Raw genomic sequence first — 12,407 nt, forward strand, 5'->3', positions numbered from 1 at the left:
AACAAAGCTAGTGGAGGTGATGGAATTCCAGTTGAGCTATTTCAAATCCTGAAAGATGACAATGTGAAAGTGCTGCACTCAATATGCCAGCAAATATGGAAAACTCAGCAGTGGCCACAGGACTGGAAAAGGTCAGTTTTCATTCCAGTCCCAAAGAAAGGCAATGCCAAAAAATGCTCAAACTACCACACAATTGCACTCATCTCACACACTAGTAAAGTAATGCTTAAAATTCTCCAGGCCAGGCTTCAGCAATACGTGAACCATGAACTTCCAGATGTTCAATCTGGATTTAGAAAAGGCAGAGGAACCAGAGATAAAATTGCCAACATCCAATGGATCATTGAAAAAGCAAGAGAGTTCCAGAAAAACATCTATTTCTGCTTTATTGACTATACCAAAGCCTTTGACTGTGTGGATCACAATAAACTGTGGAAATTTCTGAAAGAGATGGGCATACCAGACCACCTGACCTGCCTCTTGAGAATTCTGTATGCAGGTCAGGAAGCAACAGTTAGAACTGGACATGGAACAACCGACTGGTTTCAAATAGGAAAAAGAGTACGTCAAGGCTGTATACTGTCACCCTACTTATTTAACTTATATGCAGAGTACATCATGAGAAACGCTGGACTGGAAGAAGCACAAGCTGGAATCAAGATTGCCGGGAGAAATATAAAAAACCTCAGATATGCAGATGACACCACCCTTATGGCAGAAAGTGAAGAAGAACTAAAGAGCCTCTTGATGAAAGTGAAAGAGGAGAGTGAAAAAGTTGGCTTAAAGCTCAACATTCAGAAAACTAAGATCATGACATCCGGTCCCGTCACTTCATGGCAAATAGATGGGGAAACAGTGGAAACAGTGGCTGACTTTATTTTTGGGGGCTCCAAAATCACTGCAGATGGCCATAAAATTAAAAGACGCTTGCTCCTTGGAAGGAAAGTTATGACCAACCTAGACAGCATATTAAAAAGCAGAGACATTACTTTGCCAACAAAGGTCCGTCTAGCTAAGGCTTTGGTTTTTCCAGTGGTCATGTATGGATGTGAGAGTTGGACTATAAAGAAAGCTGAGTGCTGAAGAATTGATGCTTTTGAACTGTGGTGTTTGAGAAGACTCTTGAGAGTCCCTTGGACTGCAAGGAGATCCAACCAGTCCATCCTAAAGGAGATCAGCCCTGGATATTCATTGGAAGGACTGATGCTGAAGCTGAAACTCCAATACTTTGGCCACCTGATGGGAAGAGCTGACTCATGTGAAAAGACCCTGATGCTGGGAGAGATTGAGGGCAGGAGGAGAAGGGTCGACAATGGATGAGATGGTTGAATGGAATCATCGACTCGATGGACATGGGTTTGGGTGGACTCCGGGAGTTGGTGATGGACAGGGAGGCCTGGTGTGCTGCAGTTCATGGGGTCACAGAGTCGGACACGACTGAGTGACTGAACTGAACTGAATGGATTTATTTATTGGCTGTGCTGGGTCCTATGTTGCTGTGCAGGCTTCTCTCCAGTTTTGGTGCCTGAGTTTCTCACTGCGGTGGCTTCTCTTGTTGCGGAGCGTGGGCTGTATCTAGGGTGCAAGGCCTTCAGTAGTTGTGGTTCCTAGGCTCTACAGCACAGGCTCAAGAGCTGTGGCCCACGGGTTAATTACTCTTCGATACGTGGGATCTTCCTGAATCAAGGTTCAGACCTGTGTCTCCTGCATTGGCAGGCGGATTCTTTACCACTGAGCCACCAGGGAAACCCTGTAGCCACTTCTTGCTGAAGACAGGCCTGGGTGGGCTGAGTCTCTCAAGACCCTGCCCTCCACACCCTCCCACCACCCTGAAGCTGGCACTCCTAGTCTCTGTATCAGAGTCTCAAGGCCACCAGAAAAAAGGACCACAGGTGGGGGTGAGGTAGGGACTGAAGAGGAGGAACTTATGTCCTCACACTTCTAGAGGCTAGGAGCTTGGGGTCGCGGAGCTGGAAGAGCTGTTTCTCCTGAGGCTTTTCTCTTCGGCTTGTAGACGGCCATCTTCTCCCCGTGTTTTCATGCGGCCTTCCTTCTGTGTGGCTCTGTCCCCTCTTAAAAGGACTCATACCGAACTAGGGTTTACCCCTATGACCTCACTTAATCTCCCCTTTAAAGGCTCTCGCTCCAAATGAAGTCACATTCTGAGGTCCTGGGGTTAGATCTCCAACATGATTTTTTTTTTTTGTGAGGCGAGCAGAAGTAACGCCATGGCAGGCAGCTTAGATTAGGAGTAGGCCTTCCTACTTCTGGGTGGTAAGATTATCAAGCCACCTGGATGCAACAAATCAGCTTAACACTGACCACTGTTTGCCAATTAGGAACGGGGCGGAAACCCCTGGGAAAGTCCCGGGCGCGCTAAAGTTTTGAGTGTGTTTGACCAATGAAATTGCTTTGCAAACTTGTAACCAATCCGCTTAAACCAACTACCAACGGCGTGTGCTCACTCTATAAATTTGTGTAACAGCTTGGGCTTGGGGCTCTCTGACCCCGCACCACTGCATTGGATGTGGCAGGAGCCCTGACTCAAGTCAGCAATAAACTTCCCTTTTTGCGAGTTGCATTGTCTTGGAGGCCTTCTCTTCCCGCTCGGGGATTCGGACATCGGGCATAACATTTTGTTTGTTTTTTTTTAAACTTTTTATTTTGTATTGTAGTGTAGCTGATTGACAGCGTTGTGATAGTTTCAGGTGAACAATGAAGGGACTCAGCCATATCAGTTCAATTCACTCAGTTGTGTCCGACTCTTTTGGACCCCATGGACTGCAGCGTGTCAGGCTTCCCTGTCTGTCACCAACTCCCGAAATTTGCTCAAACTCACATCCATCAAGTCGATAATGCTATCCAACTGTCTCATCCTCTGTTGTCCTCTTCTCCTCCTGTCTTCAGTCTTCCCCAGCATCAGGGTCTTTTCCAATGGGTCAGTTCTTCGCATCAGGTGGCCAAAGTATTGGAGTTTCAGCTTCAGCATCAGTCCTTCCAATGAATATTCAGGACTGGTTTCCTTTAGGATAGACTGGTTGGATCTCCTTGCAGTCCAAGGACTCTCAAGAGTCTTCTCCAACACAACACTTCAGAAGCATCAATTCTTCGGTGCTCAGCTTTCATTATAGTCCCTCACACTCATACATGAATGCTGGAAAAACCATAGCTTTGACTAGATAGACCTTTGTTGGCAAAGGAATGTCTCTGCTTTTTAATATGCTATCTAGGTTGGTCATAGCTTTTCTTTCAAGGAGCAAGTGTCTTTTAATTTCATGACTACAGTCACCATCCACAGTGATTTTGGAGCCCCCCAAAATAAAGTCTCTCACTGTATCCAGTTTGCCCATCTATTTGCCATGAAGTGATGGCACCAGATGCCATGATCTTAATTTTCTGAATGTTGAATTTTAAGCCTTTTTCACTTTTTTTTAAAAACTTTTTCACTCTCCTCTTTCTCCTTCATCCAGAGGCTCTTAGGTTCTTCTTCATTTTCTGCCATAATGGTGGTGTCACCTACATATATGAGGTTATTGATATTTCTCCTGGAAATCTTGATTCCAGCTTGTGCTTCATCCAGCCCAGCATTTCACATGATGTACTCTGCGTATAAGTTAAATATGTGAGAGTTGGACTATAAAGAAAGCTGAGCACTGAAGAATTGATGCTTTTGAACTGTGGTGTTGGAGAAGACTCTTGAGAGTCCCTTGGACTGCAAGGAAATCCAACCAATCCATCCCAAAGGAGATCAGTCCTGGGTGTTCATTGGAAGGACTGATGCTGAAGCTGAAACTCTAATGCTTTGGCGACCTGATTGGAAGAGCTGACTCATTTGAAAAGACTCTGATGCTGGGAAAGATTGAGGGCAGGAGGAGAAGGGGACGACAGAGGATGAGATGGCTGGACTGCATCACCGACACAATGGACATGGATTTGGGTGGACTCCGGGAGTTGGTGATGGACAGGGAGGCCTGGCGTGCTGCGGCTCATGGGGTCGCAAAGAGTCGGACACAACTGAGCAACTCAACTGAACTGAACTCTTCGTATAAGTTAAATAAGCAGGGTGACAATATACAACCTTGACATACTCCTTTCCCTATTTGGAACCAGTCTGTTGTTCCATGTTCAGTTCTAACTGTTGCTTCTTGACCTGCATACAGATTTCTCAGGAGGCAGGTAAGATGGTCTAGTATTCCAATCTCTTTCAGAATTTCCCACAGTTTGTTGTGATCCACACAGTCAAAGGCTTTGGCATAGTCAATAAAGCAGAAGTAGATGTTTTTCTGGAACTCTCTTGTTTTTTTGATGATCCAAATGATGTTGGCAATTTGATCTCTGGTCCATACATATACATGTATCCATTCTCTCCCAACTCCCCTCCCATCCAGGCTGCCACATGACATTGAGCAGAGTTCCATGTGGTATACAACAGGTCCTTGTTGGTTATCCATTTTAAATATAGCAGTTCCAATGTGAATATTAAGGGGGGGCATAAATCAGTTCATAACAGTTGCCTCCGGACACCCAATTCATCTTCCTGCTAACAGAACCTTCATCATTTTGGATGAGAGGAAATGGCAATTATCCAACAAAAGGTTCATTTCCCCAGTTCCCCTCCCCAGCTGCCCACAGCAAGGGATGCTGTATGACCTATGACAGGTAAGTGAGCGTTCTGAAGTGTGTCCCTGAATTTGGGCTCATCTGATGTTTCCTCTGGGCTTCCCTTGTGGCTGAGCTGGTAAAGAATTCACCTGCAATGCGGGAGACCTGGGTTTGATCCCTGAGTTGGGAAGATCCCCTGGAGAAGGGAAAGGCTACCCACTCCAGTATTCTGGCCTGGAGAATCCCATGGACTGTATGGTCCACGATGTCACAAAGAGTCAGATATGACTGAGCAACTTTCACACATGTCTACGAAAATTCAGTTAACCCTCAAGTTAAGACGAAAAGGGGGGAATTTTAATTGAGCCAAACTGAGGATTTTAACCTGGGGAGCAGTGTTTCAGAAAGCTCTTAGAATTGTTCTGCCTATTAATTAGAAGTCAAGGCAGAGTTGTTTACATTTTTTAAGGCAAAGGATCCTACGTCAAAGTGACACCCTGCTATTTCACATGAAGTTCACCGAGGATACATAGTCCAGGTAAGCCTGATCAAAGTGAGCAGTGAGTCACCATGACCCCCTGAAGAGCCGGGAAACACTGCTGTTCTTTAAGAAGTTACATTGCCAGCGTCTGAAGAAAGGGAAAAAGTCCATCTTTATGCTTGAGCAGGCACTCCTTTCTTTGAGAAACTCTGGTTAATGTGTAGTGCAGATGCATATTGCAAGTTAGGGAGGGAAGGTGGAGGCCCAAACAAGCACACGCACACAGAGAAAATTTTATGTTTAATTTTTCTTGTCCCACCCTATTATGTAAATTTTATTTCATCATTTGTGATTAGGTTCAGGTCTTGCATCTCCAGCAGGAACATCACAAAAGTGATGCTGTATTGTCATGGTACCTCATCCGGGTGCCATTCCTCATGTTGTCCAGTTTATTTGATTAAGAAGGTGCCTGCCAGGCTTCTCCACTGTGAAGTTACTTCTTTTGCTTTGAAATTAATAACCATTTCTGGAAAAGGTTCACGCATGCCTTGGAGATATTACAGATTTGGTTTCAGGCTACCACAATAAAATGAATACTGAAATAAAGCAAGTCGCAGGAATATTTGGGATTCCTAGCACATATAAGGGTTTTGTTTACACTATCCTGTAGGCTACTAAGTGTGCGATAACATTATGTTTTTTAAGAATGTACATAACTTGGGAATTCCCTGGCAGTCAAGTGGCTAAGACTGCACTTCCACTTGCAGGGAGCTAGGAGCTAAGCTCCTGCATGCTGCATGGTGCTGCCAAAAAAAAAAAAATTTTTTATGTACATATTTTAGCTTAAAAATACAAAACAAGAAAAGCAAATTAAAATGGTAATGTCAAAGATCACTGATCAGAAACCAACACAACTTGGTAAAGCAGTTATCCTCCAATTAAAAATAGATTTTAAAAATAATAAGAAAAAAGATCACAAATCACCATAACAAACAAAATAATAACGAAAACCTTTGAAATGTTGAAAGTATTGCTAACATGAGACACGAATTGAGCAGATATTGTAAGAAAAACACTGCTAGTAGACTTGCTCCAAGCAGGTTACTACAAACCTTCAGTTTGTGAAAAATGCAGTGCCTGTGAAACACAAAAAAGTGGAACTCGATTAAATGAAGTCTGCCTATAATTTGAAAATATATAAAATCCAATTCCTCCTCACACATTCAATGTAGTTATTAATATTTATTTATATTAGTATGGATTCATCGTTCCCTATTTTATTCAATGACTGTCATCCATTATTATCACGACTTGCTTGAAAACTCAAAATTTCTCAGTTTTGGCCAGTTTGAACCTAGTTGGCTACTATACTTTAGGGTATGTTTGACATTTAATATGTTCAAAGTTTTTAAATATCTGACAAAGCAATTCCCCTTTCCACAACACTACTATTCTTTTTCAGAATTATTTTGGCTATTCTTGCAGATTTTTCTCTTTCTATATTGAGTTTAGAATTGGATTTGTCAAATTATATAAGAATTTCAAATGAAATCTTTGTTAATACTCTTTCGAATTTATAGAAGAGAGGAAAAGTAAAATATTTTCTCTGGGAACATTAAATGTTTCTTCACTTCATGTAGCTCTGTTTTATGTCTTTTATTATATTTTTGCAATTCTGTTCATCAAGTGTACATATTTCTTCTTGGGCTTCCCTGATGGCTCAGCAGTAAAGAATCCAGTTGCAATGCCGAAGACAAGGGTTCCATCCCTGGGTCGGGAAGATCCCCTGGATTAGGAAATGGCAACCCACTCCAGTCTTCTTGCCTGGGAAATCTCATGGACAGAGGAGCCTGGTGGGTTACAGTCCATGGAGTCACTAGAGTCAGACCCGACTTAGCAACTAAACCACCACATGTTTCATCTTCGGACTCATCCTAGGCACTTCATAAATTTTATTACAGTTGTGAATAGTATCCCCCATACCAGACACACACAAATATTTTTAAATTAGTTATCACTAATTTGTGCCCACACCTTGATTCCAGACTTCCGCTCTCCAGAAGTGTAAGAGGATACATTTCTGTAGCTCAAAGTCACCCCATTGGTGTTACTTTATTTTGGCAGCCTTGGAAACCAATCCGATGTAAGTATCTACAAATAGTGGTCTGATAAACTAGTGACTGGGCTTCCCAGGTGGCGCAGTGGTAAAGAATCCAATGAAGATGCTAGGGAAGACGGGCCTTTCCCTCATGGTGTGCTGATACCCCTTGGCATTCCTGGGCTTGTAGATCATTACTCCAGCTTCCACCTCTGTCCGCACATGAAATTCTCCTTGCAAGTCTGTGTCTTTCCTCTTCTTAAAGGATTACCAGTCGTGTTAGACGAAGGGTCCACCCTGCTTCGGTGTTATCTGTCCGTACATAATTATCTCTGCAATGACTCTATTTCCAAACAAGGACAACATTCTGAGGTCCTGGGAAGAGTATTAATTTGGGCGGATACTGCTCAGCTTGGTGCATACATATTTCACATTTATTATTAAAAGCTTTCTGTCTCTCTGTCTTTTTTCTCTAAATTTTGGCTATACTGGGTTTTTGTTGTGGTACCCAGGCTTCTCTTGTTGCAGTGCAAGGCCTTCTCTCGTTGTGGAGCATAGGCTGCAGCGAATGCAGACTCACTGACTTCTCGAGTTGCCGTGCTGGCTTAGTTGCCACAAGGCATGTAGGATCTTAGTTCCCTGACCAAGGATTGAACCCTGCATTCGAAGGCAGACTCTTGTTTGGGCTATTCGGAGTCTTTTGTATTTCCACACAAATTTTAAAATTATTCATTGTATTTCTGTAAAAAAAAAAAAAATGCCCATGGTATTTAGATAGTGATTGTATTGAATCTGTAGATTGCCTTGAGTAGTGTGGTCATTTTATTCATTTATTTTTAGTTCTACCACTTTATTGCTACCAACCCATTTCCCTCCACCCTCGTGCACACACGCTCAGTCATGTAACCCCATGGACTGCAGCCCGCCAGGCTCCTCTGTCCATGGACTTTTCCAGGCAAAAATATTGGAGTGGGTTGCCATTTCCTTCTCCAGGAGTGTGGTCATTTTTAACAACATTACCAAGGACACTGTATGTCTTTCCATCTGTGTCATCTTCAGCTTCTTTCGTCAGTGTCTTCAGTTCAGTTCAGTTCAGTCGCTCAGTCGTCTCCGACTCTTTGCGACCCCATGGACTGCAGCACGCCAGGCCTCCCTGTCCATCACCAACTCCCGGAGTAATTGTTGGCTGCATTGGGTCTTCATTGCTGCCGGTGGGCTTTCTTTAGTAGTTGCAGCAAGTGGATGCTACTCTTCATTGTGGTACACAGGTTTCTCTTTGCAGTGATTTCTTCTATTTCGGAGCACAGACATAGTTGCACAGGCTTCATTAATTGCAGCTCACAGGCTAAGTTGCTCCGAGGCAAGTGGGATCTTCCTGGACCAGGGATCAAACCTGTGTCGCCTACATTGGCAGGTGGATTCTTAACCTCTGGACCTCTAGGGAAGTCCCAAATTAAATTTTAAAGGAAAGCAAGATTGGCACTATTACACTAGGTGGAGTATAAGGCTCAGCTGGTTAAAGAGGAACTAAATACAGTAACAAAGGAAAAATTAAAGAATAAAATGTAACAATTATAAACTTGTATGTACCAAATAACATAGCAGCCAACTACATAAAGGAAAAATAATTGTAAACCCTAGTTGAGTTGGAGTGGCAATGTTTATACCCCAGGGAATGGATCACGGTTGGCCTAAATCTGTTCAACAGTATGAGAACCATGAACTTCCAGATGTTTCCCCCTCAGTCAGTCTCTCCCATCTGGAAGCTTCCATAAGCCTCTTATTCTTCTCCATCAGAGGGCAGACAGACTGAAAAACACAGTCACAGAAAACTAACCAATCTAATCACATGGACCATAGCCTTGTCTAACTCAATGAAACTATGAGCCATGCCGTGTGGGGCCACCCAAGATGGACAGGTCATGGTGGAGAGGTCTGACAGAATGTGGTCCACTGGAGAAGGGAATGGCAAACCACTTCAGTATTCTTACCTTAAGAACCCCATGGACAGTATGAACAGGCAAAAGGATAGGACACTGAAAGATGAACTCCCCAGGTCGGTAGGTGCCCAATATACTACTGGAGATCAGTGGAGAAATAACTCCAGAAAGAATGAAGGGATGGAGCCAAAGCAAAAACAACACCCCGTTGTGGATGTGACTGGTAACAGAAGCAAGGTCCAATGCTATAAAGAGAAATAATGCATAGGAACCTGGAATGTTAGGTCCATGAATCAACGCAAATTGGAAGTGGTCAAACAGGAGATGGCAAGAGTGAACTTTGACATTTTAGGAATCAGCGAATTAAAATGGAGTGGAATGGGTGAATTTAACTCAGATGACAATTATATCTACTGCTATGGGTAAGAATGCCTTAGAAGAGATGGAGTAGGCATCATAGTCAACAAGAGTCTGAAATGCTGTACTTGGATGCAATCTCAAAAACAACAGAATGATCTCTGTTCATTTCCAAGGCAAACCACTCAATATCACAGTAATCCTAGTCTATGCCCTGACCAGTAATGCTGAAGAAGCTCAAGTTGAAAGGTTCTATGAAGACCTATAAGACCTTCTAGAATTAACACCCAAAAAAGATGTCCTTTTCGTTATAGAGCACTGGAATGCAAAAGTAGGAGGTCAAGAAATACCTGGAGTAACAGGCAAATTTGGCCTTGGAGTACAGAATGAAGCAGGGCAAAGGCTAATAGAGTTTTGCCAAGAGGACGCACTGGTCACCCTCTTCCAACCACACAAGAGAAGACTTTACACATGGATATCACCACATGGTCAACACTGAAATCAGATTGATTTTGTTCTTTGCAGCCAAAGATGGAGAAGCTCTATACAGTCAGCAAAGACAAGACTGGGAGCTGATTGTGGCTTAGATCACGAACTCCTTATTGCCAAATTCAGACTTAAACTGAAGAAAGTAGGGAAAACCACCAGACCATTCAGGTATGACCTAAATCAAATCCCTCGTGATTATACAGTGGAAGTGAAAAATAGATTTAAGAGACTAAATCTGATAGAGTGCCTGATGAACAATGGACGGAGGTTCATGACATTGTACAGGACACAGGGATCAAGACCATCCCCAAGAAAAAGAAATGCAAAAAAGCAAAATGGCCATCTGAGGAGGCCTTACAAATAGCTGTGAAAAGAAGAGAAGTAAAAAGCAAAGGAGAAAAGGAAAGATATACCCATTTCAATGCAGAATTCCAAAGAATAGCAAGGAGAGATAAGAAAGCCTTCCTCAGCGATCAATGCAAAGAAATAGAGGAAAACAATAGAATAGGAAAAAATAGAGATCTCTTCAAGAAAATTAGAGATACCAAGGGAACATTTCATGCAAAGATGGGCTCAATAAAGGACAGAAATGGTAGGGACCTAACAGAAGCAAAAGATATTAAGAAGAGGTGGCAAGAATAGACTGAAGAACAGTACAAAAAAGACCTTCATGACCCAGATAATCACGATGGTGTGATCACTGACCTAGAGCCAGACATCCTGGAATGTGAAGTCAAGTGGGCCTAAGCTAGTGGAGGTGATGGAATTCCAGTTGAGCTATTTCAAATCCTAAAAGATGATGCTGTGAAAGTGTTGCACTCAATATGCCAGCAAATTTGGAAAACTCTGCAGTGGCCACAGGACTGGAAAAGGTCGGTTTTCATTCCAATCCCTAAGAAAGGCAGTGCCAAAGAATGCTCAAACTACGGCACAATGGCACTCATCCCAGTTCAGTTCAGTTAGTTCAGTCTCTCAGTTGTCTCCAACTCTTTTGAGACCCCATTAACCACAGCATGCCAGGCCTCCCTGTCCATCACCAACTCCCGGAGTTTACTCAAACTCATGCCCATTGAGTTGGTGATGCCATCCAACCATCTCATCCGCTGTCATCCCCTTCTCCTCCTGCCCTCAATCTCTCCCAGCATCAGGGTCTTTTCATATGAGTCAGCGCTTCCCATCGGGTGGCCAAAGTATTGGAGTTTCAGCTTCAACATCAGTCCTTCCAATGAAAACCCAGGACTGATCTCCTTTAGTATGGACTGGATCTCCTTGCAGTCCAAGGGACTCTCAAGAGTCTTCTCCAGCACCACAGTTCAAAAGCATCAATTCTTCGGTGCTCAGCTTTCTTTATAGACCAACTCTCACATCCATACATGACCACTGGAAAAACCATAACCTTGACTAGACGGACCTTTGTTGGCAAAGTAATGTCTCTGCTTTTTAATATGCTGTCTAGGTTGGTCATAACTTTCCTTCCAAGGAGTAAGCGTCTTTTAATTTCATGGCTGCAATCACCATCTGCAGTGATTTGGGAGCCCCAAAAAATAAAGTCAGCCACTGTTTCCATTGTTTCCCCATCTATTTGCCATGAAGTGATGGGACCGGATGTCATGATCTTAGTTTTCTGAATGTTGAGCTTTAAGCCAACTTTTTCACTCTCCTCTTTCACTTTCATCAAGAGGCTCTTTAGTTCTTCACTTTCTGCCATTAAGGGTGGTGTCATCTGCATATCTGAGGTTTTTTATATTTCTCCTGGCAATCTCGATTCCAGCTTGTGCTTCTTCCAGTCCAGCGTTTCTCATGATGTCCTCTGCATAGAAGTTAAATAAGAAGGGTGACAATATGCAGCCTTGACGTACTCTTTTTCCTATTTGAAACCAGTCGGTTGTTCCATGTCCAGTTCTAACTGTTGCTTCCTGACCTGCATAAAGGTTTCTCAAGAGACAGGTCAAACGGTCTGGTATTCTCAGACCTTTCAGAATTTTCCAATGCAGGGGACCAAGGCCCGGGTCTTGGTTCCTGGTCAGGGAACTGGTTCCCACAAGCTGCAACTAAAGATCCCACGTGGTGCAACTAAGACTCAATGCAGCCAAATAAATAATTAAAAAAAAAAAAAGAAACAGAAATTGAGGAAACAATCCCATTTACCATCACATCAAAAAGAATAAAATACTTAGGAATGAATCTACCTAAGGAGGCAAAAGACATATACTTGGAAAACTGTAAGACACTGATTGAAGCTGAAACTCCAATCCTTTGGCCACCTGATTTGGAGAGCTGACTCATTTGAAAATACCCTGATGCTGGGAAAGATTGAGGGCAGGAGGAGAAAGGGACGACAGAGAGTATTTTTTTTTGTAAGCAGCATGGGAGTATTTATTCTGTTCACATTTTGTGTTGTGTTAGTCACTCAATCATGTCCGATTCCTTGGGACCCCAT

The sequence above is a fragment of the Cervus canadensis genome, chromosome 21 (genome assembly GCF_019320065.1).
Source record: "Cervus canadensis isolate Bull #8, Minnesota chromosome 21, ASM1932006v1, whole genome shotgun sequence".
NCBI lineage: Eukaryota > Metazoa > Chordata > Mammalia > Artiodactyla > Cervidae > Cervus > Cervus canadensis.